Source organism: Oncorhynchus masou, chromosome 5 (assembly GCF_036934945.1).
Source record: "Oncorhynchus masou masou isolate Uvic2021 chromosome 5, UVic_Omas_1.1, whole genome shotgun sequence".
Classification (NCBI taxonomy): domain Eukaryota; kingdom Metazoa; phylum Chordata; class Actinopteri; order Salmoniformes; family Salmonidae; genus Oncorhynchus; species Oncorhynchus masou.
The window spans coordinates 69027150-69052656 of NC_088216.1; the positions used below are offsets into that span (position 1 = coordinate 69027150).

A 25507-nucleotide genomic window follows, 5' to 3' on the forward strand; every position below is an offset into this window, starting at 1 on the left:
TAACACACCAAATCTGTGTCAGCATTCACTTACAATTAGAAGTACAGTTGTGTGTGTGTCATCCGTAAACTTTGAATGGGACTAAAAATAGCAGTATAGGAGCTGGGACAGATTGGCTAAATTTACCAGCTCTTTGTCTCTTATAGCCAGAGAGGTGGGTGGGCGGGGTGTGTGGGGTATGATGACTCAGCAGCACATGACTCTACTCTGCGTGGATAAGGAGGAAGAAATGGCTGGGCCACAGGACTGGGAGCATGTAGGTGGGGCCACAATGGTTTAGCCAAGCCTCCAAAGGGTGTTTCTGGCTGTTCTAACCTGTGGAGTAAGGGGCTTTCTGTTTGTGTGTACACTGCCCTCGTTCAGTTTGCTGGTTATATGACCCTCTGCCAAATACACATTTTCATGGAAAGTAATAGAGGCAGCCTTGAATGCTGTAGCCTATTCATGAGCTTTACTGGGTTTTATTTTCAATATGTAAAGATTGGCAAACAACATATTAGAGCTTTTAGAGGACTGCATCTTAGGCACCATTGTTGATACTGTTTGCTACAACAACAACAAAACTGAATATCTTCTTTGAGGCAAGTCTCCTAGCAGTGAAAAGTACAAATGTGGTAAAACTACAAAAACATTTACACCTCTCTCTCAAAATCGATTATGACTCAAATTTGAAGTAATGTTCTATTGGTGGCCAATTATCCCTTTCTGTGTACTGTACTCTCTATTTCTGACTTTCGACTTTCACAGAAATCAAACGCTCTGACCGCTCTCTGTACTTGGGATTGCACCTGGACGACGTCACCACCACTGCACTCCATAGCTGACAGGCTGCGAGAGAGCTGCGTGCGAATGCTTCCTTAAACACACTGAAGATTCCCGGTGTAGCATACAAACAAGGGCAGAACATAATAAGTCAAAGCAAACTTGATCGGGACCCTTTTAAACGCTTTATAAAGGTAAGTCGACTCCCTAATATTTGAATAATTGTAACTCAATTGGAGGAAATCTTCAATATTTGACAAAATGACAGTAAAAGGACATGGTCGAATTGCACACTGACGTCACGATCGGGACGAGTTACTTTCGATAAAAGTGCTGAAGCGCATTGTTTTTTGTGATTTTTTACAATCAAATCTTACAGTGGTTTAACGTTTTTTTGTGTTGATACTTTGGGGCACTACTTAGTACCTACCACATCTGCTGATTGCTGAAAATGAGCAATCGGACAAGTTTGTTTACTACAAAATCACTGCGGGAAAGTTTTAGGTAACCTATGTGCGCTTCAAAGCAAAAAAAAAAAAACGATACATCGAACCGGGTCAAAACGAAGCGGTTGGTGGGTAACAAACATTGTGCTCTCAGATAATGATTTCCTCTCTGTTCATGTTACGTAAGCCATGTTCTGTGGGAATCCTTATTCATATACTTTCCTCGCCTTCTTCTGGTAGCCTCATTTTACGGTCTGTCAAATGTCGTTTTGGTTGTTAGTAGGCTAATTCAAAGCGCATTACGGACTCTCCGTTTTTGTGAGAATGAAGTTGATAAAAGTGAATCATCAATCAACTCAGTCATCCTCGTCTAGTTTAGATGTCTTCATGGGTCCGGGTGGACCCTATATACCCGAGACCTGACCCTGGCACGAATGGATTGGGGGCTGAAGAATACAAACATGTCCCTCAGGTCTGGGTCGGGTCCTGTAGTATATTTTATTTTACGCCAATAAGCTGAATTTCTTTACTTATAAAAGGCCAAGCCAACATATAAAACATATACCTTAACCAGTAGAGCAACTTGGCTGATAAGAGGAAAAAAATGAATTGTCACTCTAGTCCAGTTGGGTCTGGTCTAGACCCAGATCCGTTAGGGTATGGGTCTCCATTTGAGTTCGGGTCTCCATTTTTTTTAAAGATAAGAAAATATAGTTGGGTCTGATTGTCGTTCCGGTCCAAGTTTTTGGACACGTGAAGACCTGTAGTCTATTTAGTTTCCGTGGGCCTTGAGCTGTAATATGGTCCCAAGGTATTCCGGACAGATTGTTATTTGTGTGGAAGGATCTGGCCCATTTCAGCTGCCACCAAAGTACATGATGTACACTATCATTTTTCTCTAGACTTTATGCCACAATGTTATTACTCTTCTATGTTACTGTGGTTACCACACACTCATGAGTCACTAGTGTTTGCTAGTGCCCCTTGTAATCTAGGAATTCTGCAAAACAAGCCCACAACCACAAGTTGTCATTTACAGTCGTTGGTGTCAATCACCACACAATACAGTGGGTCTATGCAACCGAGAAATTCAAATTTTGTGACCACTGGCCCAGACTTATTTTCAACATTTGTCTGTGCTGCCTCTGAGAGGAAATGTATAGGAAGATGATAATACATTTTACCAACTGTATTTATCTAATTTTATTTGTCACGTGCGCTGAATACAACTAGTGTAGACTTTACTGTGAAATGCTTGCTTACGAGCCCTTTCCAATGATGCAAAGTTTAAAAATAAAATAGTTCCCACGAAGAATTAAATAAAATACACAAGAATGGAGCTTCAGCGAGTACCAGTACCAGATCATTGTTTAGAGGTATGAGGTATTTGAGGTAGATACAGTGGGGCAAAAAAGTATTTAGTCAGCCACCAATTGTGCAAGTTCTCCCACTTACAAAGATGAGAGAGGCCTGTAATTTTCATCATAGGTACACTTAAACTATGACAGACAAAATGTGGGAAAAAAATCCAGAAAATCACATTGTAGGACTTTTAATGAATTTATTTGCAAATTATGGTGGAAAATAAGTATTTGGTCAATAACAAAAGTTTATCTCAATACTTTGTTATATACCCTTTGTTGGCAATGACAGAGGTCAAACGTTTTCTGTAAGTCTTCACTAGGTTTTCACACACTGTTGCTGGTATTTTGGCCCATTCCTCCATGCAGATCTCCTTTAGAGCAGTGATGTTTTGGGGCTGGTACTGGGCAACACAGACTTTCAACTCCCTCCAAAGATTTTCTTTGGGGTTGAGATCTGGAGACTGGCTAGGCCACTCCAGGACCTTGAAATGCTTCTTACGAAGCCACTCCTTCGTTGCCCGGGCGGTGTGTTTGGGATCATTGTCATGCTGAAAGACCCAGCCACATTTCATCTTCAATGTCCTTGCTGGTGGAAGGAGGTTGTCACTCAAAATCTCACGATACATGGCCCCATTCATTCTTTCCTTTACACGGATCAGTCGTCCTGGTCCCTTTGCAGAAAGCATGATGTTTCCACCCCCATGCTTCACAGTAGGTATGGTGTTCTTTGGATGCAACTCCGCATTCGTTGTCCTCCAAACACGACGAGTATATTTTGGTTTCATCTGACCATATGACATTCTCCCAATCTTCTTCTGGATCATCCAAATGCTCTCTAGCAAACTTCAGACGGGCCTGGACATGTACTGGCTTAAGCAGGGGGACACGTCTGGCACTGCAGGATTTGAGTCCCTGGTGGCGTAGTGTGTTACTGATGGTAGGCTTTGTTACTTTGGTCCCAGCTCTCTGCAGGTCATTCACTAGTCCCCCCCGTGTGGTTCTGGGATTTTTGCTCACCGTTCTTGTGATCATTTTGACCCCACGGGGTGAGATCTTGTGTGGAGCCCCAGATCGAGGGAGACTATCAGTGGTCTTGTATGTCTTCCATTTCCTAATAATTGCTCCCACAGTTGATTTCTTCAAACCAAGCTGCTTACCTATTGCAGATTCAGTCTTCCCAGCCTGGTGCAGGTCTACAATTTTGTTTCTGGTGTCCTTTGACAGCTCTTTGGTCTTGGCCATAGTGGAGTTTGGAGTGTGACTGTTTGAGGTTGTGGACAGGTGTCTTTTATACTGATAACAAGTTCAAGCAGGTGCCATTAATACAGGTAACAAGTCGGGGACAGAGGAGCCTCTTAAAGAATAAGTTACAGGTCTGTGAGAGCCAGAAATCTTGCTTGTTTGTAGGTGACCAAAAACATATTTTCCACCATAATTTGCAAAAATTCATTAAAAAATCCGACAATGTGATTTTCTGGATTCTTTTTTCTAATTTTGTCTGTCATAGTTGAAGTGTACCTATGATGAAAATTACAGGCCTCTCTCATCTTTTTAAGTGGGAGAACTTGCACAATTGGTGGCTGACTAAATACTTTTTTGCCCAACTGTATGTGCATGAAGGCAATATAAAGTGTTTGATAAGGCATCAGGATAGATAATAGGGAGAGTTAAAAAAGAAAAGAGTAGCTGCAGAAAATGGTGAATGTGCCATTCAAGGGATTTCCTATTTTTTAAATATATTTTTTTAACCATTTTCTACATTGTAGAAACATATGGAATCATGTAGTAGGCAAAACGTGTTAAAAAAAATCAAGATATATTTTAGATTTTTCAAAGCAGCCACCCATTGCCTTGATGACAGCTTTGCACACTCTTGGCATTCTCTCAACCAGCTTTTATGAGGAAGTCACCTGGAATGCATTTCAATTCACAGGTGTGCCTTAAGTTAACATGTGGGATTTCTTTCCTTCTTAATGCGTTTGAGCCAATCAGTTGTGTTGTGACAAGGTAGGGTTGGTATACAGAAGATAGCCCTATTTGGTAAAAGACCAAGTCCATATTATAGCAAGAACAGCTCAAATAAGCAAAGGGAAACGACAGTCCATCATTACTTTAAGACATGAAGGTCCGTCAATACGGAACATTTTAAGAACTTTGAAAGTTTTTGTGATTGCAATTGAATAAACTATCAAGCACTATTATGAAACTGGCTCTCATGAGGACCGCCATAGGAAAGGAGGACCCAGAGTTACCTCTGCTGCAGAAGATAAGTTCATTAGCGTTACCAGCCTCGGAAGTTGCAGCCCACATACATGAACTCTGTGAAAAATGTAACAGACACACCTTAGCATCAACTGTTCAGAGACTGTGAATCAAGCCTTCATGGTTGAGTTGCTGCAAAGAAACCACAACTAAAGGACATCAATAAGAAGGAGAGACTTGCTTGGGCCTAGAAAAAAATAGCAGTGGACATTAGACTGGTGCCTTTATGGTAGAGTGGCCAGGTGGATGCCACTCTTCCATAAAAGGCCCATGACAGCCCACTTGGAGTTTGCCAAAAGGCACCTAAAGAACTCTCAGACCATGAGAATCAAGATTCTCTGGTCTGATGAAACCAAGATTGAACTTTTTGGCCTGAATGCCAAGTGTCCTGTCCGGAGGAAACCTGGCACCATCCCTACGATGAAGCATGGTGGGGGCACCATTATTCGGTGGGGATGTTTTTCAGGGACTGGGAGACTCGTCAGGATCAAGGCAAAGATGAATGGAGCAAAGTACAGAGAGATCCTTGAATAAAACCTGGGGCGACGGTTCACCTTCCAACAGGACAGCGACCCTAAGCACACAGCCAAGACAAAGCAGGAGTGGCTTCGGGACAAGTCTCAATGTACTTGAGTGGCCCAGCCGGAGCCCGGACTTGAACCCAGTCGAACGTCTCTGGAGAGACCTGAAAATAGCTGTGCAGCAACACTCCCCATCCAACATGACAGACCTTGAGAGGATCTGCAGAGAATAATGGGAGAAACTCCCCAAATACAGGTGTGCCAAGCTTGTAGCATCATACCCAAGAAGAATCTATGCTGTAAACCCTGCCAAAGATGCTTCAACAAAGTACTGAGTAAAGGGTCCGAAAACTTATGTAAATGTGATATTTCAGTTATGTACTTGTAAAAAATATCAAACATTTCTTAAAACCTGTTTTTGCTTTGTCATCAAATCAAACCTTATTTGCCACATGCGCCGAATACAACAAGTGTAGACTTTACCGTGAAATGCTTACTTACAGGCCCTTAACCAACCCTTAACCAATTCAAGAAGAAAATATTTACAAAGTAGGCAAAAATAAAAAGTAACACAATAAGAATAACAATAATGAGGCTATATACAGGGGGTACCGTCAGTGTGCAGGGGTACAGGCTAGTTGAGGTAATATGTACATGTAGGTGGGGGCAAACTGACTATGCATAGGTAACAAACAAACAGCGAGTAGCAGCAGTGTACAAGGGCGGAGGGGTCTCAATGTAAATTGTCCAGTGGCGATTTTTATGAATTGTTCAGCAGTCTAATGGCTTGGGTGTAGAAGCTGTTGAGGAGCCTTTTGATCCTAGACTTGGCGCTCCGGACACCGCTTGCTATGCGGTAGCAGAGGAAATAACTGGAAATAACTATAACTGGAGTCTCTGACAATTTGATTGTCTTTTCTCTGACACCGCCTATTATATAGGTCCTGAATGGCAGGAAGCTTGGCCCCAGTGATGTACTGGGCTGTTCGCATTACACTCTGTAGCGCCTTACGGTCAGATGCCGAGCAGTTGCCATACCAGGCGGTGATGCAACTGGTCAGGATGCTCTCGGGTGCATCTGTAGGACCTTTTGAGGATCTGGGGACCCATGCCAAATCTATTCAGTCTCCTGAGGGGGAAAAGGTTTTGTCGTGCCGTCTTCACGACCATCTTGGTATGTTTGGACCATGATAGTTCGTTGGTGATGTGGACACCAAGGAACTTAACTCTCGACCCGCTCCACTACAGCCCCATAGATGTTAATGGGGGCCTGTTTGGCTCGCCTTTTCCTGTAGTCCACGATCAGCTCCTTTTGTCTTGCTCACATTGAGGGAGAGGTTGTTTTCCTGGCATCATACTGCCAGTTCTGAGTTCCTCCCTATAGGCCGTCTCATCGCTGTCGGTGATCGTCAGCAAACTTAATGATGGTGTTGGAGTCGTGTTTGGCCACGCAGTCGTAGGTGAACAGGGAATACAGGAGTGGACTAAGTACACACCCCTGAGGGACCCAGTGTTAAGGATCAGCATGGCAGACATATTGTTACCTACTCTCAACACCTCTTACCATAAGTCTTTGCTTGGTAAAGCGCCGCCTTACCTCAAGCTCACTGGTCACCATAGCAACATCCACCCATAGCACGCACTCCAGCAGGTATATTTCACTGGTTATCCCCAAAGCCAACACCTACTTTGGCCTCCTTTCCTTCCAGTTTTCTGCTGCCACAATGAATAGAACGAATTGCAACAATCACTGAAATTGGAGACTTATATCTCACACAACGTCAGATATCAGAGCAGCTTACCGATCACTGCAGCTATATAGCCCATCCAACCAACTACCTACATCATCCAATATTTGTTTGTTTTTGTTTTTTTCTGCTCTTTTGCACACCAGTATTTCTACTTGCACATCCTCATCTGCACATATATCACTCCAGTGTTAATTGCTGAATTGTAATTACTTCGCCACTATGGCCTATTTATTGCCTTACCTCCTTACTCCATTTGTACACACTGTATACAGATGTTTCTATTGCGTTATTAACTGTATGTATGTTTATTCCATGTGTAACTCTGTGCTTTGTAATATTTTGGCCAGGTCGCAGTTGTAAATGAGAACTTGTTCTCAGCTGGCCTACCTGGTGGGGGGGGGGGGGGAATGGGACACAATAGGACTGGAAGGGTAACTCTACACATGCATTGGATGCCTAAGGAGGCTGAGAGGTGTGTCAATATTTGCTGTGGGCTGGTCTGGTGTCTGCTCTGCTTTGTATCCGGGTGTGAGGAAACAGTTATGACAGTTGCTCAGTGAAGATTTCCCCATGCAGCACTGATCCACAGGGAAGCACAACAAACACCCACTCTCTATGGATCTGCTGGAGGAAAACAGTACAGCTTGTGCATGTGATATATAAGGAGAGATTGGCTTAATTAACTCTGCTTTGAATCTTTTTCTATAAAATGATTTAGCTGAGGCTAAAGACAAACACTCCATAGCATAGCTAATCTGGCAAACTCTATTTAGAGCTCTCTTTTGGTAGAGCAACTGACTGTGATGTCTCTCTTCTCTGGTGGGAGAAAGATGGTTGAGGTGGGTCAGGATATACTCTTATATACTCAGAATATACTCTTGCCATTTCTGTGCTTGTCTGACCAAAAAGCTTAATCAGTAAACCATAATGTACTATTGCAATAGTGGGAAGTTGCTGTGCAGACACGATTACAAAACACACACAGACCTTGTTTAGATACTAATGCTTTGTTGTCTGCTCTGTTGTGGTGTTAGCTACATGGCAGGCTTGTATTATTTATTCATTTTGAGCACACCTGCTGCCAGGCGTGGCTCTCAGCGCATCACACACACACAGCGAGAGTGGGTGGGAGAGAAACAGGGATACTTTGGCTGAATCTACAACACTCTCCCATACTCCATTATTTATCCTAGCAGTTATATAGGTGATGAGTTTGGTTTTTCACACATTCTACTACTTAGTGACACTCTCTGACAGCAGTTTAGCAGCACCCAATGTTGTCGTCTTGCATCATTTAGCCTCTCTCGCTCTCTCTCTATCCTACCCACCCTGTACTGTGTAGTGGAGTCAGTCACTCTCAGACACCTCTATCATCTGCCTACTAGTCTGGCCACTGTGCTGTCTGCAGCTTGTGGTAATCAAGCAACAAGCTCTGTCTCACTGCAGAATTAGATGTTTCTCCAAACAGCAAATTTGTGTTTCTGACACCCTGGGTTGACTCCTGCTCAGTATCTTTCCATTGCTCCAAATGTTGAATTTAGAAGGTTAAGGGTTGAGTTTTTGGATAGGGTTAAAACATTAAACGGTAGGAAGCATGAGTTTAACAACACAGTGTTCAAAGACTTAGTTGTAGTCACATTCTGGTTACCTATGACTACAAACATACACTGAACAAAAATATAAATGCAACATGAGCTGAAATAAAAGATCCCAGAATTGTTCCATATGCACTAAAATATTATTTATTTCAAATGTTGTGCGCAAATTTGTTTACGTCCCTGTTAGTGAGCATTTGATCCTTTGTCAAGATAATCCATCCGCCTGACAGGTGCGGCATATCAAGTAGCTGATTAAACAGCATGATCATTACACAACTGCACCTTGTGCTGGTGACAAAAGGCCACTCTATAATGTGCAGTTTTGTCACACAACACATTGCCACAGATGTCTCAAGTTGAGGGCGCATGCAATTGGCATTCTGTCTGCAGAAAAATAAGAATGTGTTCTTGACTGACATGCCTAGTTAAATAAAGATTAAATCATGGTGTAAAAACATAATCAGCCTAATCGGTGTCTAAAAATACTGATTTATGATTGTTATGAAAACTTGAAATCGGCCCTAATTAATCGGCCATTCCGATTCATCGGTCGACCTCTAGTTGAGACATTATCCCCGGATAGGGAGGAAAAGGAAGGCTTTTATTGGCTCTGTCCAGTCCCTACTGTGCTATTGTTCAGGAAACAACCTCCGTCATACCCAAAGTTATAGGGGATGATAAAGGGATATGCTCTCTTTTGTGTACATTTGTAGAAACATGTTTATTCATTTCAGTGTGTTGTAGCATGTTGGGCTTTTGAGTCTAACAAATATAGTAAAATCAAATCATACTTGATACTTTCTTGCCTTATTTTTTATTTATTTATGTATTATTATGATTTTTTTTACCCCTTTTTCTCCCCAATTTTGTGGTGTCCAATTTGTTGTAGTAGCTACTATCTTGTCTCATCGCTACAACTCCCATACGGGCTCGGGAGAGACTAAGGTTGAAAGTCATGCATCCTCCGATACACAACCCAACCAAGCCGCACTGCTTCTTAACACTGCGCTGATCCAACCCGGAAGCCAGCCGCACCAATGTGTTGGAGAAAACACTGTGGACCTGGCAAACTTGGTTAGCGCGCACTGCGCCCGGCCCACCACAGGTGTCGCTGGTGCGCGATGAGACAAGGACATCCCTACCGACCAAGCCCTCCCTAACCCGGACGACGCTTGGCCAATCGTGCGTCGCCCTATGGACCTCCCGGTCGCGGCCAGTTACGACAGAGCTAAATCTAAGAAATGTTGATTCATGGCAATGTTTTTGGTATTTTATTAGGATCCCCATTACCTGTTGTAAAAACAGCAGATACTATTCCTGGGGTCCACACAAAACATGAAACATGATACAGAATGACATAATACAGAACATTAATAGACAACTACTCAAGGACAGAACTACATAAATTAAACAAAAATGACAAAACGCACATGTAGCCTACAATGCAAGCACACAAAATATCTAGGTCAAATAAGGGAGAGGTGTTGTGCCGTGAGGTGTTGCTCTCTGTTTTTTATTTTTTTACTAGTTTTGCTGTTCAATTGAGCAATATGAGATGGAATGGAGTTCCATGCAATAATGTCTCAATATCAAATTTTATTGGTCACCTACATATGGTCAACAGATGTTTATTACGAGTGTAGCGAAATTCTTGTGCTTCTAGCTCCGACAGTGCAGCAATATCTAACAAGTAATATCTAACAATTCCACAACAACTACCTTATACACACAAATCTTAGTAAAGGAATGGAATAAAAATATATACATATATGGATGAGCAATGTCAGTGGCATAGGCCAAGATGCAATAGATCATATAGAATACAGCATAAACATTATTAAAGTGGCCAAAGTCTCCATGTGAGCAGCAGGCTCTAATGTGCTAGTGATGGCTATTTAACAGTCTGAAGCTGTTTTTCAGTCTCTCATCCCAGCTCTGATGCACCTGTACTGACCTCACCTTCTGGATGGTAGCGGGGTGAATATGTCAATGAACCCACCAGCCAGCTGGTCTGCGCATGCTCTGAGGACACGGCTAGGGATGCCATCTGGGCCAGCAGCATTGTGAGGGTTAACGTGTTAAATGTCTTACCCACGTTGGCCACAGAGAAGGAGAGCCCATAGCCCTTGGTAGATGGCTGCATCGGTGGCACTGTATTGTCCTCAAAGCGGGCAAAGTTTATTTCATCTGGATGCAAGACGTCCGTATTCTGCGATATAGCTTGGTTTCCTATTGTAGTATGTGATTGTCTGTAGACCCTGCCACATATAGTTGAAGTTAATGCACAACATACAGTTGAAATTGTAAGTTTACATACACTTAGGTTGCATTCATTAAAACTTGTCTTTCAACCACTCCACAAATTTCTTGTTAACAAACTATAGTTTTGGCAAATCTACTTTTTGGCAAGTCATTTTTACAAAAAATGTTTACAGACAGATTATTTAACTTTCACTGTATCACAATTCCAGTGGGTCAAAAGTTTACATACACTAAGTTGACTGTGCCTTTTTAACAGTTGGGAAAATTCCAGAAAATTATGTCATGGCTTTAGAAGCTTCTGATAGGCTAATTGACATAAGTTGAGTCAATTGGAGGTGTAACTGTGGATGTATTTCAAGGCCTACCTTCAAACTCAGTGCTTCTTTGCTTGACATTATGGGAAAATCAAAATAAATCAGCCAAGACCTCAGAAAAACATGTAGACCTCCACAAGTCTGGTTCATCCGTGGGAGCAATTTCCAAACGCCTGAAGGTACCACATTCATCTGTACAAACAATAGTACGCAAGTATAAACACCATGGGACCACGCAGTCGTCATACCGCTCAGGAAGGACATGCGTTCTGTCTCCTAGAGATGAACGTATTTGGTGCGAAAAGTGCAAATCAATCCCAGAACAACAGCAAAGGACCTTGTGAAAATGTGTATAAAACTATCTATATCCACAGTAAAACGAGTCCTATATCGACATAACCTGTAAGGCCATTCAGCAAGGAAGAAGCCACTGCTCCAAAACCACCATTAAAAAAGCCAGACTACGGTTTTCAACTGCACATGGGGACAAAGATTGTACTTTTTTGTAGAAATGTTCTCTGGTTTGATGAAACAAAAATAGAACTGTTTGGCCATAATGACCTACATTATGTTTAGAGGAAGAAGGGGGAGGCTTGCAAGCCGAAGAACACCATACGAACCGTGAAGCACGGGTGTGGCAGCATCATGTTGTATGGGTGCTTTGCTGCAGGAGGGACTGGTGCACTTCACAAAATAGATGGCATCATGAGGTAGGAAAATTATGTGGATATATTGAAGCAACATCTCAAGACATCAGTCAGGAAGTTAAAGCTTGTTCGCAAATGGGGTCTTCCAAATGGACAATTACCCCAAGCATACTTCCAAAGTTGTGGCAAAATGGCTCAAGGACAACAAAGTCAATGTATTGGAGTGGCCATCACAAAACCCTGACCTCAACCCTATAGAAAATGTGTGGGAAGAACTGAAAAGGTGTGTGCGGACAAGGAGGCCTACAAACATGACTCAGTTACACCAGCTCAGTCAGGAGGAATGGGCCACAATTCCCTCATCTTATTGTGGGAAGCTTCTGGAAGGGTGCCTGAAACATTGACCCAAGTTAAACAATTTAAGGGCAATGCTACCAAATACTAATTGAGTGTATGTAAACTTCTGACCCACTGGGAATATAATGAAAGAAATGAAAGCTGAAATAAATCATTCTCTATTATTCTGACATTTCACATTCTTAAAATTTATGTGGTGATCCTAAAACATGGATTTTTTTTCTAGGATTAGATGTCAGGAATTGTGATACTGAGTTTAAATGTATTTGGCTAAGGTGTATGTAAATTTCCGACTTCAACTGTACGTCTTGTGTCTGAGCTGTTGAATTGCACTCCACTTTGGCTCTATACTGACATTTTGCTTGATTAATTGCCATGTGGGGGGAATGACTACTCATGTCGCCTTGTCATGGTTAAATGCGGTGGTACGCCCTTTCAGTTTTGCGTGAATGCTGTCATCCATGGTTTCTGGTTAGAGTAGGTTTTAATAGTCACAGTGGGTACACCATATCCTATACACTTCCTTATAAACTCACTCACGGAATCAGCGTTAATGTCGATATTTTTCTCCAAGGCTACTCGGAACAAATCCCAGTCCGCGTGATCAAAGCAATCTTGAAGAGTGGATTTCGATTGGTCAGACCAGCGTTGAATAGTCCTTAGCACGGGTACTTCCTGTTTGAGTTTCTGCCTATAGGAATGAAGGATCAAAATATAGTCATGGTCAGATTTGCCGAAAGGAGGGCAGAGGAGGGCCTTGCATGCATCCCTGAATTTAGGGTAACAATAGTCCAGCTCATGTGCTACATTCGATATGCTGATAGTATTTAAGTAGCCTTTTTCTCAAATTTGCTTTATTAACATCACCAGCGACCAATAAATGCAGCCTCAGGATATATGTTTTCCAGTTTGCATAAAGTCCAATGACATTCCTTAAGGTCCGTTGTAGTATCGGCTTGAGGAGGGATGTACACAGCTGTGACAATAACGGAAGAGAATTCTCTTGGGGGATAATACGGTCGGCATTTGATTGTGAGGAATTTATAGGTCAGGTGAACAAAAAGAGTTGAGTTCCTACATGTTATTACAATTACACCGTGAGTCGTTAATCATGAAACATACACCCCCGCCCTTCTTCTTCCCGGAAAGATGTTTATTCCTGTTGGCGCGATGCACTGAGAATCCAGGTGGCTGTACCGACTCCGACAGCGTATCCCCAGAGAGCCATGTTTCAGTGAAACAGAGTATGTTACAATCCCTGATGTCTCTCTGGAAAGCAACCCTGCACTGATTTGGTCATCTTTGTTATCTAGGGACTGGACATTAGTGAGTAATATACTCGGAAGCGGTGGGTGTTGTGCGCGCCTCTGAAGTCTGATTAGAAGACTGCTCCGACTCGCTCTTCTCCGGTGGTGTTGTTTTGGCTCGGCCTCTGGAAATCAGTTAAAATGCCCTGGGTGATGCGGACAAAGGGTCCGCTTCGGAGAAGTCCTATTCCTGGTTGTAGTGCTGGTAAGTTGACGCCGCTCTGATAACCAATAGTTCTTCCCGGCTGTATGTAATAACACTTAAGGTTTTCTGGGCTAACAATGTAAGAAATGATACATACAAATAAAAATGAAATGGTGTAAAGTTTCCTAAGGACAAGAAGTGAGGAAGCCCTGTCTGTCGGTGCCATTTTATGTACCATAATAATATACGCTTTCTTGAATTTGTTCTGGATTTGGCAACTGAAAAGCACCATGGTACCCTAAGTTGACTATGCAAACAATTTGGGATTGTGAACACAATGTTTCTTACAAAAAGAAGTGATGCAGTTACTCTCAACTCTTAACCAAGAGAGAATGGCTTGCATAGTATTTATATTGATTACAATGAAGAGCAAGACATGCCGCTCTGTTCTGGGCAAGCTGCAGCTTACCTAGGGTTTTCCTTGCAGCACTCGACCACACGACTGGACAGTAATCAAGATACGACTAAACTATAGCCTGCACGACTTACTGTTTTGAGTGTGGTGTCAAAAAAGCAGAGCATCTCTTTATTACGGACAGACCTCTCCCCATCTTTACAACCATTGTATCTATATGTTTTGACCATGACATTTTTCAATCTAAGTTGATGCCGAGTCATTTTATCCCCTCAACTTGTTCAACAGCCACACCATTCATTACCAGATTCAGCTAAGGTCTAGAACCTAGGGAATGATTTGTATCAAATACAATGCTCTTAGTTTGAGATGTTCAGGACACATTCCAAAACAGACGCAACTCTTTGTTAAGCGTTTCAGTGACTTCACTAGCTGTAGTTGCTGATGAGTATATGGTTGAATCAAATAAAAATGTTCAGCTAAAACGGTCAGAAGTAGTCAAAGCTAGTGGAAAGCTTTTGTGGATGGTCAGATTCATTCACAGAGAATTTACAGGTATATTTATGCCAGCTCTACTTGTGTGTAAAGCGGTATGGTTATCTTGTACAAGCAGCTGCCATACAGTTTAACCATATTAACAGATAAAGAGATGACGCATTAACAGACAAACAGTAGTAAATTACACTCTGTGACGACATTTTTTTCCGCATTCCAAATTGCCATTGCAGTTCTCACAATGAGCAATAACTTCAGTAGAAACCTTCTTTGAGTTGACACACACGCCATGTTATTAGCTGTATCTGTAATCTAGTCCAGGCTGCCACAGGCGATGCTTGTTCAGGTTCATTATTGTCCTGTGGAGGTTGTTTGCTTAGCTCTAATTGCTAGGGCTGAGCCTGGCCCTGGTTTATAGGCCCTCCTTGTTCTCTGGCTGGATACGTTTCTCCCGCTCTCTTCTGTCTTTCACATCTCAAGTTACAGTCACTCTGGCCCTCTTGGTTTTGGAAAGGCGAACTTGTTCAAAAGCACAGAGCCTTTTACACTCAGTGACACAATGCTGTTTGGACTGAACTGAGCTTTGCTTGGGTTTTAATCACACATTTATCGTGCTAGAGGAATCCCACTGCCTGGAAAATGGTTTGTGTAAGATTTGATTCTCAATATTTTGCACCAACCGGGTTTACGTAATATTTCCGTGTTGAGTGTGCGTTCGTTTGTGATGGAACCTGTGCACATACTGTACACACTCACTGTGAACCCAGACCGATTCAGACGGATCTATATTCTCTGGTTGAACAGCAGTGGCAGTCAGTGCCGTTTTAAGAAGAGGGAGGACCTTTTTTTAAATGTTTTTTTTGAATGACCATGGCCTTATTTCTATTACAGTATATTGGATGACTCTCATTAATATTCACCCAGTTCAATGTACCAGCGATAGGTTTAGGTACTACATGATACAAAAAAAAATCTTATACACATCATGAGGTTGCTACAACCTAGCCTATGAATCAAAGTTTACAACAGGTGCACACAGGTGAAGAGACAAATTTGAGGTGACAGTGACATTCAATACTGCCTTGCACACTCTTGCCTGCATCTAGCTGATATAGGGTGTAATCATTAGTCCAACAGTTGCAAACGAGTTTCTATTGGACAAATTCAGGTATGTTTATCCCCGTTTTGTTCCGTTTGACAAACATTTTTCAACAGAATCAGTGGAATGAATACATCCCTGATCACGCGTAAACAGAGTTCATTCTCATAACAGCCACGTTGTATTCCTTCTCTTCCCTTCGCTTGTGGACTTCAATGCACAACACATCAGCTGTGTGTTACCATGCGAAAATTAATTTTCTGATCCTTTGATTGGGTGGACAACATGTCAGTTCATGCTGCAAGAGCTCTGATAGGCTGGAGGACGTCCTCCGGAAGTTGACATAATTACTGTGTACGTCTGTGTAAGGGGGTGAGAACCATGAGCCTCCTAGATTTTTTTTATTTGTATTGAAGTCTATGTACCCAGAGGAGGACTGACGCTCGCTGGCCTCCGGCTACATCGTGGTGCTACCCTACAGTGCTGTTGAGGCTACTGTGGACATTCTTTGCAAAATAGTGTGTGTTAACAAGTTATTTGGTGATATGATTATATTTATTATAGTTTTATCTAAAAGATAACTTGTTAAGTGTTTTACAAGTAACGTTTTTAAGAAATTCACTGGGGAGGATGGTCCTCCCTTTCCTCTGGGGAGCCTCCCCTGTTGAACAGAGAGATCACACCAAGGCACTTTGATTAATGGACAGACAGACACAGACCCTGAGCTATCCCAGCAGCAGACGATGTACAGTATGTGTGAGCGGGACGGTTTTGGTAGGCATTTTCATCTTTTCTATATCTCTGTCTACAGTAACAAAGACCATATGGTCAAAGCTGTTTGGTTCCAAACCCATCATCCCGACAACCATCTCCCATAGCATCCAATTAGAATATATGTAATAACATTTGAAAAACAAGGGTGAATATTTGGTTGGAGTAATTAAAATAGTCTTTCCGCCCACCTCACTTTTCACTTGTATCCATGCAATAAAAACAGGAATGTAGTTTCTGGTCTAGCATGTTTTAAAGAAGCTTTGGAACAGCATATACCTCTCGTGAGAGTATTCTATACAGTAACATTATATCAGGCTTTATGGCCAAAGCACTTTGTGGTATCGGTGAGGAAATCTTCTCTTGTCTATCTGCCCTCTGGTCCCTATCATCAGAACCAATTGTTAAATGCCCTCGGCTGTTCACCTTATCAACCCTTTAAAGATCATCTGAAGTTCTCATGGACCTCCTTTTGTCTAAATCTCCTCCACTCTTAAAGGGAAATGTCACTCTTTTTCAACATCAAATTCATCATCTCCAGCCACCAACCCAACATCAACATATGTTTTGTAATCCAAAAGATGTTTCTGATGACATCATCCAGAGACACTGATGACATAATCAGGTGTGTATCATGTGATTTTAACCGATTGTTAGCAGGCAAAGGTTACTTTACTAACCTTTGGAATGAATACTATGTAGGTAGCAACCAAGAGTCTGTAACGATGCTGAATTACAGGGAACCTTCTCATGATGACATGATGCAAACACATTGTCATTGTCCCTTTCCCATAGAAAGAAGGGCAGGGCAAATCATAATAGTGATAATGTAGCCAAAACTAAGCTCTCGGCCTAAACCTGCCTGCCCTGTTTGGGCAGGGCCCTGTGGTTAGTGCTAAGGCCACTCCCTCCCTCTCTAATGATGTCTCTCTGCTGCATGCCTACCTCTCTACACATGTATATCCCTTATCTAAAGATATCTTTATGAAGATGTAGCCAGAGGGGTTTGGTGGTATACAGATGCTAATGCTAACAAATTACTAGTGAAGTCCCATAGCAGACCCTAGCTAAATGCTAATTGCAAGGGCAGACAACCCAGCTCATAAAGTTATACTACTATTTTAAAAGGCTACTCACAGCTTGCTGCACGCACAAAACACATTTAGGCAGCAGGGATCCTGAACCAGGAGGGGATCGTTTGTCTCTGCTGTAACCAAGAAGCTTGCGCTTGCAAGCTAGCTACTTTCATGTTGCTAGCAAATGAACAAACCAAATGCATATTTCGCACATCTTAGATGGTAAAACTGCTATAAACTATAAATTAATTATCACAAAAGGGTCCCGAGCCAGCCCCCAAAAGTTTGGGAACCCCTGGTGTAGCGCACCTCCCCCCAAAAATGATGGTATTTTCAGGCCAGTTGGTACATACTAGCAACATGCATAACCATCAAACCAGACAGGTAAAATCAGGGCATATAGCACAACCCAAGACAAGGACAAATTGCCTTAAATCTAAAGTTTTATATAGAGCCATAGCTGACAAAACTCTTTACCAATCCAACTTTCTCAGGAAAAAAGTAAATCTACCTTAAAGAAAAAAATCAAAGAACATCTAATGTGAAAGACCATATGACAGGACAGCAAATAGAAAGTATCAACTGAATGTTAAATGTGTTTCCTGTCAGTTATTTTAATTGTCTGTATTGTCTACTTGTCAAATGTTTGTAAAGTCTTCATTTGTAATTGTAATGTCTTATTACAGTTTAACATTTTTTCTTTACAATTGCTTACACACTAAAGGTGGTACTTGAGGCACACTCAGTAAAACCATTAACTCGTGTACCTAATCTTCAGAACAAGTCTGCAAAACTGCAGGCACATTATCTGCTTTACACTCAGTTTGTAATTGTAAAACACACTTTGTGCAGAACACTAAACACAGTTCTCTACATTAAACATGCAAAACTAACAGGTCTTGTTTTTCGTTTTTGAAAACACTGCCATTCAAAACGCCACACTCCTTTACCGATTACCTACACCCAGTGCTCACGTGTGAAAACACTTATAGCTCGGTGTCTTCACATAGAAATCAGAGCTTGAGCATAGGCTTCAGGTTGGCTTTCTTGGTTTGGAGAACAATGGAGGCCAATTTTGGAGAGAGAGATTTAGAGAGAAGGAGAGAGAGGGGGACGAGGACCAGGAGGAGGCCTGTGGTGACATAGACGAGGGGGCGTGCCAGGGCTGGATACGCCACTCCAGACGCTACTTCCCTCACTGTTTAGCCAGAGAGAACATCGCTTGGGATGTTGATGAGGTGCTGTGGCCAGACCCAAATAGGAGACAGGATGCACCCTAATTGGGTTTTTTCTTTATAGTAACAATCCTATTTGTTTGTCTGTTACTGTTCATCCTGAAATCTGGATGAAAATACAATGTTCTGAGAAAGAAATACATTACATTTTCCCCCCTTGCATTTCTGTTTCTAGTGTAAATATATACTGAATATGCTTAAATACTGTATATATTTGTGTACATGTGAGTGCTATGACAAACTGCCGTGGACTCCACTGAACATGCAAAAGACACAAAATAGTGTTTTACATTTGTCACATCTTTGTATAGTTGACGTGTATAAGAGCTAATCATTTGAAGGTTTGTATGTAGAGTTTTGAGAAGAGTTAAAATAGTTTTGAATGAAGTGTTTGGTTTTGCAAGGGGTGAGTGGGTGTGTGTGTTTTGGGGTTTTGTGGGTAGAGTCTAGAGAAAAGGAGCCATAGTTTCAGAAATCATGTGTAAGCAATTGTCAAAAACTGTAATTGGGGTTGGACCCGGGAAGATCAGCTAACGTTATGGCATTAGCTAATGGGGATCCTAATAAAATTCTTGAGTATTTCAAAAATACCCCAGTATACCGCATAAACGGTTTACCGTCAAAGCCAGACATAGTGGTGGCTATGTCTCTGCTCATGCTGCTGTTTATATCATTTGTTTTTAGAATGAACTGAAGGAGCAGTAGAATGAGATTGTGAAAGAGACCAAGAAGTGGTCACATGGGAACTAATTGCTTCTTTCAGTCAGTTCTATTCACTGGAAGTTTCACTTGTCTTCAGGAGTCCTATATACTTGGTGGAGAATATTGAGATGACCTCAGATGTACTGTATGACTAATCGTGCTTTATCTCACACTAGTCTGGTTCCAAGAAATGTTCCTCCGTCAACCATGTCATCTGAAGAGTTAATATACCCTACATAGGGATTTGCTGTATATAGTTACATATAACTAGACATTCCAGTAAACATCCCACCTAAGTATAACACTAAGTATCACTTCCTTGAAGGTCACAACTGTTTAATTTGCATATTCCTTGGTGATATATATGGTGACATTTGACTGGAAATGTATGTCACCCAGGCCTAATTTGTTTCCCGTCTTGTTCCAGCAACTACTCCTCCCTCATTGGTGTACTTTCAGCGTTCCTTGTGTCTGCATGTTAGTGTGTCATCCATAAAGACATACCACATGTAGCTACTATATTATTAACACAAACCTCAAATGTGACATTCCAGTTGTATTGTTATGCTTTCTCTGGTCCTTTAATTCCAGCACACAAGCGTAATATTTACATGAGAGCCTAATCTAAATAGCACAATGAAGGACTTCAACACACAGAAACCTATTCTATCAGTGGTCTGTCCAAGTGCATGTCTCTGACTCCCTACTCAAGGTCCATAGTCTGCATGTTGGTCATGTTTAATTTTTATAAATGACAACTAGCCTGCCTATAGTATGCTGCCCCTCCATCTCCCTCTTTCCCTTCTCTTCTCCTATTTTCTCTGCCCACTGTCTCCCCAGATGCATTTGCAAATGCTCCACACGGCTCTCTTTTACAGCACTGTATGTGTATATGCCTGCCTGTCTACAATAGAGCGCAAATTAAATTGCTATGTGTATGCTGGTATTTTAGTGTTTTGCAATGTATTACTGTGAGCTGTTTGACCGCTGGCACTGAGTCTATAGTTGATTTTCGACTGGTTGCCAGGTTGATTCCAAAGTCTACTTCCTGAAGCTGTGTGCGTACAAAGGAAGACTGGGGGAGTTTCACTCAACTGTTTTACCCCTCTTGACTTCAGGCTGCTCAAACTACTGTCCTTCAGACACACAGAGAAACCAGATCCAAGCCAGACAGTGTGGACATGTTAATCGATTTAGAACTAAACCAGCTCAGACAGTAACCCTACATAGAATGGTATTGGAGGAAAACCAGTCTACAAACATGGACCAGTTCATTTTAATGTAGCCTAATGAAACCAGAACAAGTTGTGACTGAAGTCACATCTACCAGTTGTCGTGAGCTGAAAGCCACAAGGTGTTCTAGACTTCCTAGCTAACCCAGGTAATGACATGAAATCCTGTGAAAATGAGCATGAAAACAAAGCAGTGTCTGTTGATTTACCTTTTTACACCCAAGGGCACTCTGTACCACTATGGCAGTACATTGGCAGTGCATACATACACTGCTTGCTGAGGTGTTAAAGGATAATATCATATCCTTTGCTAATATCACATGTACACAGAGTACTACACTGTTGTAACACTATAGAGCTTTGATATGAACAGCCACAGGACAGCCAAGTGGCTTGAGTCATGAGATGTATCCTTAGTTGGGTTACAAGGAAGTAGTACTTCTCTGAAAATACTGTTCGTTAATCCACATGATTATGCTCACAAAGACTCAAAAGAGGAAAGTAGGGTAGTTATGACACAAAGCTCATAAGAAAACCACTGTGTGGAAATTCTTGAAGGAATTCTGTGGGATTTCATGGCTGCTTGGGGGATTATGATGTAGGCTAATTCTGCCTCCCTCTTTGGCATGCTAACTCATACCATTTGTAGCTCTGCTCCTCTAATTTTTTGTTCTGAATTAGCCTTTCTTATATAAGAAGGTATTTCCCCACTCACTGTCCATTGGTCCTGTTGCATTATGCAAGACATGGATTCCACAAGATCTAGTGGCAGAACAAGAGGTGTCATAATCCCAGAAACTGAATGAAATTCTTTAAAAAGCATCTGAAGAGGACGGCTGTCACATTTTGAAATTGTTGGGAGCAGTAAGCTGAGTGAGCAGTCTTACTGGATTTACCAGTTCATATTAATACAGCCAAAGTTATGGATCCTTTGAAGGTGTGCAGCCTGTCATATGAAAACAAGGCATGTCTCTCCCCCCCCCCCCGTTGGGCCAATCGAGATTACTATAGCTCCCGTCTTCAGCCAATCATTGTAATGTTGTAAATGCCGGATCTCTATGGCAAGACTCATCGTTCACCCAAGTTTTGTCAAATTCTGACCAGCAGGTAGCCTCGGTTAGAGCGTTTGGCCAGTAACTGAAATGTTGCTGGTTTCAATACTAGAGATGACAAAGTGAAAATAATCTGTTGCTGTGCCCTTGGGCAAGGCAAATTGCTCCAGGGGCGCTGTACAATGGTGACCCCTGACCATGACCCCACTCCCTGCGGTTGTCTCAGGGCGAGTTGGGATATGCAAAAAAAAAACACTTGTGTGTAACAGGACAAATATAAGCACCCCCAAACTATTGTAATTCTAAAATTGGGCCAGTGCTGTCTGAGATATCGCATGTGACTAACCTACTAATGGTCGGAAACAGATCCACAGTCCCCTCCCTGATTTTATCACAGGGCACAATTAGTAGTTAGTGTAGCTTTGGGGGAATATGAGCAACATTGTCAGGCCTTTTGTGGTTCGTAACAACGTCAAGGTCACAAAAAGCGTGCCATGGTCCTCTGCTGCATATCCAGTCAGCTGTGTTAACACTCAGTTCTGAGAGCTCACAGACCTCATCACAGTGTTGTTTCCTCTCCTCTATGATGCTCCTGGTCTCTCCTCCGGTTGGGGTTCTATATCACTATATCAGCAAAACTGACCTCAACCTTTTTGGGTCAGATATGGAAGGCTCTTGCAGGAGTAGGGATCTGGTTGGCCTCATTACCCAGGGTAGGACCCCTAGGACTGCATTTCAATGGCCTGATCCGTGTCTGTCTATATCAGCCAGAAAATCAAACGCATGTGAAGGAGCAGGGTGGATGGACACTGTTAGTGGAGGGGAAGGAAATGCCAGCGCACCAGATTTAGAACACTCCCTCTCAGGGAATTAATATGTCATGTGAATCTGATCCCATTGATTTCTGTCTGATTTTCTCCTTTTTTTCTCGCTGGCCTGTATTGCTCTCACTCTCTCACACAGTTTGCGGAACAGGAGAGGGTTTTTCTTCAGAGTCTTTCACAACAGTCTCTCTTCCCTCTGATGTTTTAATGAAGGGCTTTATTTCAGCGCGCGGCGTGTGACAGTGGGTAGCTTCCACTTCCTCTGTATTTCCTGTCTCTTTGGCAATCGCTGCCCACAGCTGTGTCTACTTCTTGTTTTCAGGATATGTGTTGTGTAAGAGTTTGTGAATTTATGTCTGTATTTCAGAATTATAATCCTGATTGTGTCTATGTTTCACAGGAGGCTGCTGGATGAGTGGTCACCATGTCTCCCTTCTTACGCATCGCCTTTAATGCGTTTGATGTGGGTGTCTTGCCACCCCTGACTGACGCTCCCTTCTGTGCAATTAAGATGAAGGAGTCCCTCAGCACTGGTCAGTAGCATTACCCATTGGGTACTACTCAGTGGTGGGGAAAAAGTACCCAATTGTCATACTTGAGTAAAAGCAAACATACCTTAATAGAAAATGACTCAAGTAAATGTGAAAGCCACCAACTAAAGTACTACTTGAGTAAAAGTCTAAAAGTATTTGGTTTTAAATATACTCAAGTATCAAAAGTAAATGTTATACTTAAGTAAATGTTATACTTAAGTAAATATACTTGTATTAGAAATAAAAGTATAAATGATTTCAAATTCCTTATATTAAGCAAACCAAAAGATACAATGTTCTTGTTTTTCTACATTTACGGATAGCCAGGGGCACACTCCAACACTCAGACATCATTTACAAATGAAGCATGTGTGTTTAGTGAGTCCGCCAGATCAGAGTCAGTAGGGATGACCAGTGATGTTCTCTTGATAAGTGTGTGAATTGGACAATTTTCCTGTCCTGCTAAGCATAAAAATACCTTTGGGTGTCAGGGAAAATGTAAGGAAGTAAAAGTACATTACATTATTTTCTTTAGGAATGTAGTAAAGTAAAAGTTGTCAAAAATATAAATAGTTTAGTACAGATACCACAGAAACACTGTGTGTGTGTGTGTGTACACACACACACACACTTTTCTCTCTCCCTCCCTTTCACACATATACAAACACACTTTGTCATGCACATGTGTAAGCTGTGGTGGTGGTGTAACCTTTCTCTCTCTCTCTCTCTCTCCCCCCCCCTCTCCAGAGCGGGGGAAGACCCTAGTCCAGAGGAAACCCACTATGTACCCTGCCTGGAAGTCCTCTTTCGATGCCCACATCTACGAGGGCCGTGTCCTCCAAGTGGTTCTGATGAAGACCGCAGAGGAGCCATTGGCCGAGGCCACGGTGGGCGTGTCCGTACTGGCTGAGCGCTGTAAGAAGGGCAACGGCTGTGCTGAATTCTGGGTAGACCTGCAGCCTTCTGGAAAGGTTCAGATGGTCGTCCAGTTCTTTGTGGAGGACACAGACACAGCAGGTAGTAAGCCAAACAAACAGGCTCTCAATCTAGCATTTATTGTAAATCTATGTCGCTCTCTGTACTCTCCAGCACTCAAACACACTGGCTACAGAGAGTAAACAGTGGCCTCCAGGCTGCCAGGCCAGCTTGTCACATGGCGCTCAGCCTAGCAGCCATACAGGCCCTGGAAGGAGGATTGTGTGTATCTAGGAGCTGGCATAGGACCCAGACCCAGGGGGAATCTGTATGTTAGTGTCCCAGTCAGGCTTTACCTGCTCTGGGTCGGCCCAGGGTAGGAGAGGGGGTAGGCTGGAGCAGCATCCATTATCCACCCCCTCTCTCTGCAGCTTTCCTGAAAAGCATGTGTCCAGTGTTGGCAGGTGGGAGCATCTCCTCTCTAAACATACACACCAGTCAAAGGAATGACATGGCGAGGAGGAAATGTGTTAGTCTCCAATTTTCTCATTAGTCTCCTGTCTTTTACTCCATCTTCCCAGCTGTGTCCTCTTCCATCACCCTCTTTTGTGTCTTCTCACAGTCCTCATTTCAGTTTTATTTTCTTTGTTTACCTCTCTCACACCTCTCTTTGTTTTCTTTCCATGACCTTTGACCGAGTCCCCTTGGCTTGTGTCAAATATGGTGAATAAATAAGATTGTTTACTCAGGCCATTCACTAATGACAAAAATTGTCATGGTTCCTGTCTGTGTAAGTGGGCTTTCCCTTTCTTGAGTGAAACCAGGGTCTCATTTGCAAGGGGGCTCCCATGAACATACAATACATACAACAAGATTATTCAAAACAAACACCTTTCACGTATCACCTCCCTTAAACTCCATCTAAACTTTCCCGCGTGATCTGACGGTTTCTCCATAATATCTAGCATGCTCAATTGAAAGAGGGAACAGCTGAATCTGGTGTATTTAGTGTCCTCGCTCCACCCTGAAAAAATGAGTTAGTGTGATGTATCGCTCTGGGACACCCCCTCTGTGGGCCGGGGACAAGTAGATCAGAGTGGCCCTTCCCGATCAGCAAAAGATTTGGTAGCAGAGTTTCTCGCTTTTCTCTTCTGTCTCTGGTTTGCATCAGCTACAGCCACATTTTGCAGAAGGCCATTCTCACTGTTTACTCTGAAAGTCAAATAATTGTGACCTGACCTCATTCTTTAGATGACTTTTCCTTAATCTTTCTCAATTTGATGATTTGATGTTTAAAGAGATTCTCCAGTACTTTTGAATTTTTAGCCAGTAGTTCTGAAAGTAGCTCTCACGAGCCAAAGGTGTCCCCTGAAAATGTACGATTTTATGTCACATATGTGCACCTAAAGTCATTGCGCTCTC

General features: G+C 42.3%; 1 pseudogene; it reads left to right on the top strand.

Moving 5' to 3' along the window:
• The first annotated feature begins 349 nt into the window (after positions 1-349).
• Positions 350-25507, top strand: part of LOC135540144 (protein kinase C delta type-like) — a 37220-nt pseudogene continuing 12062 nt past the window's right edge.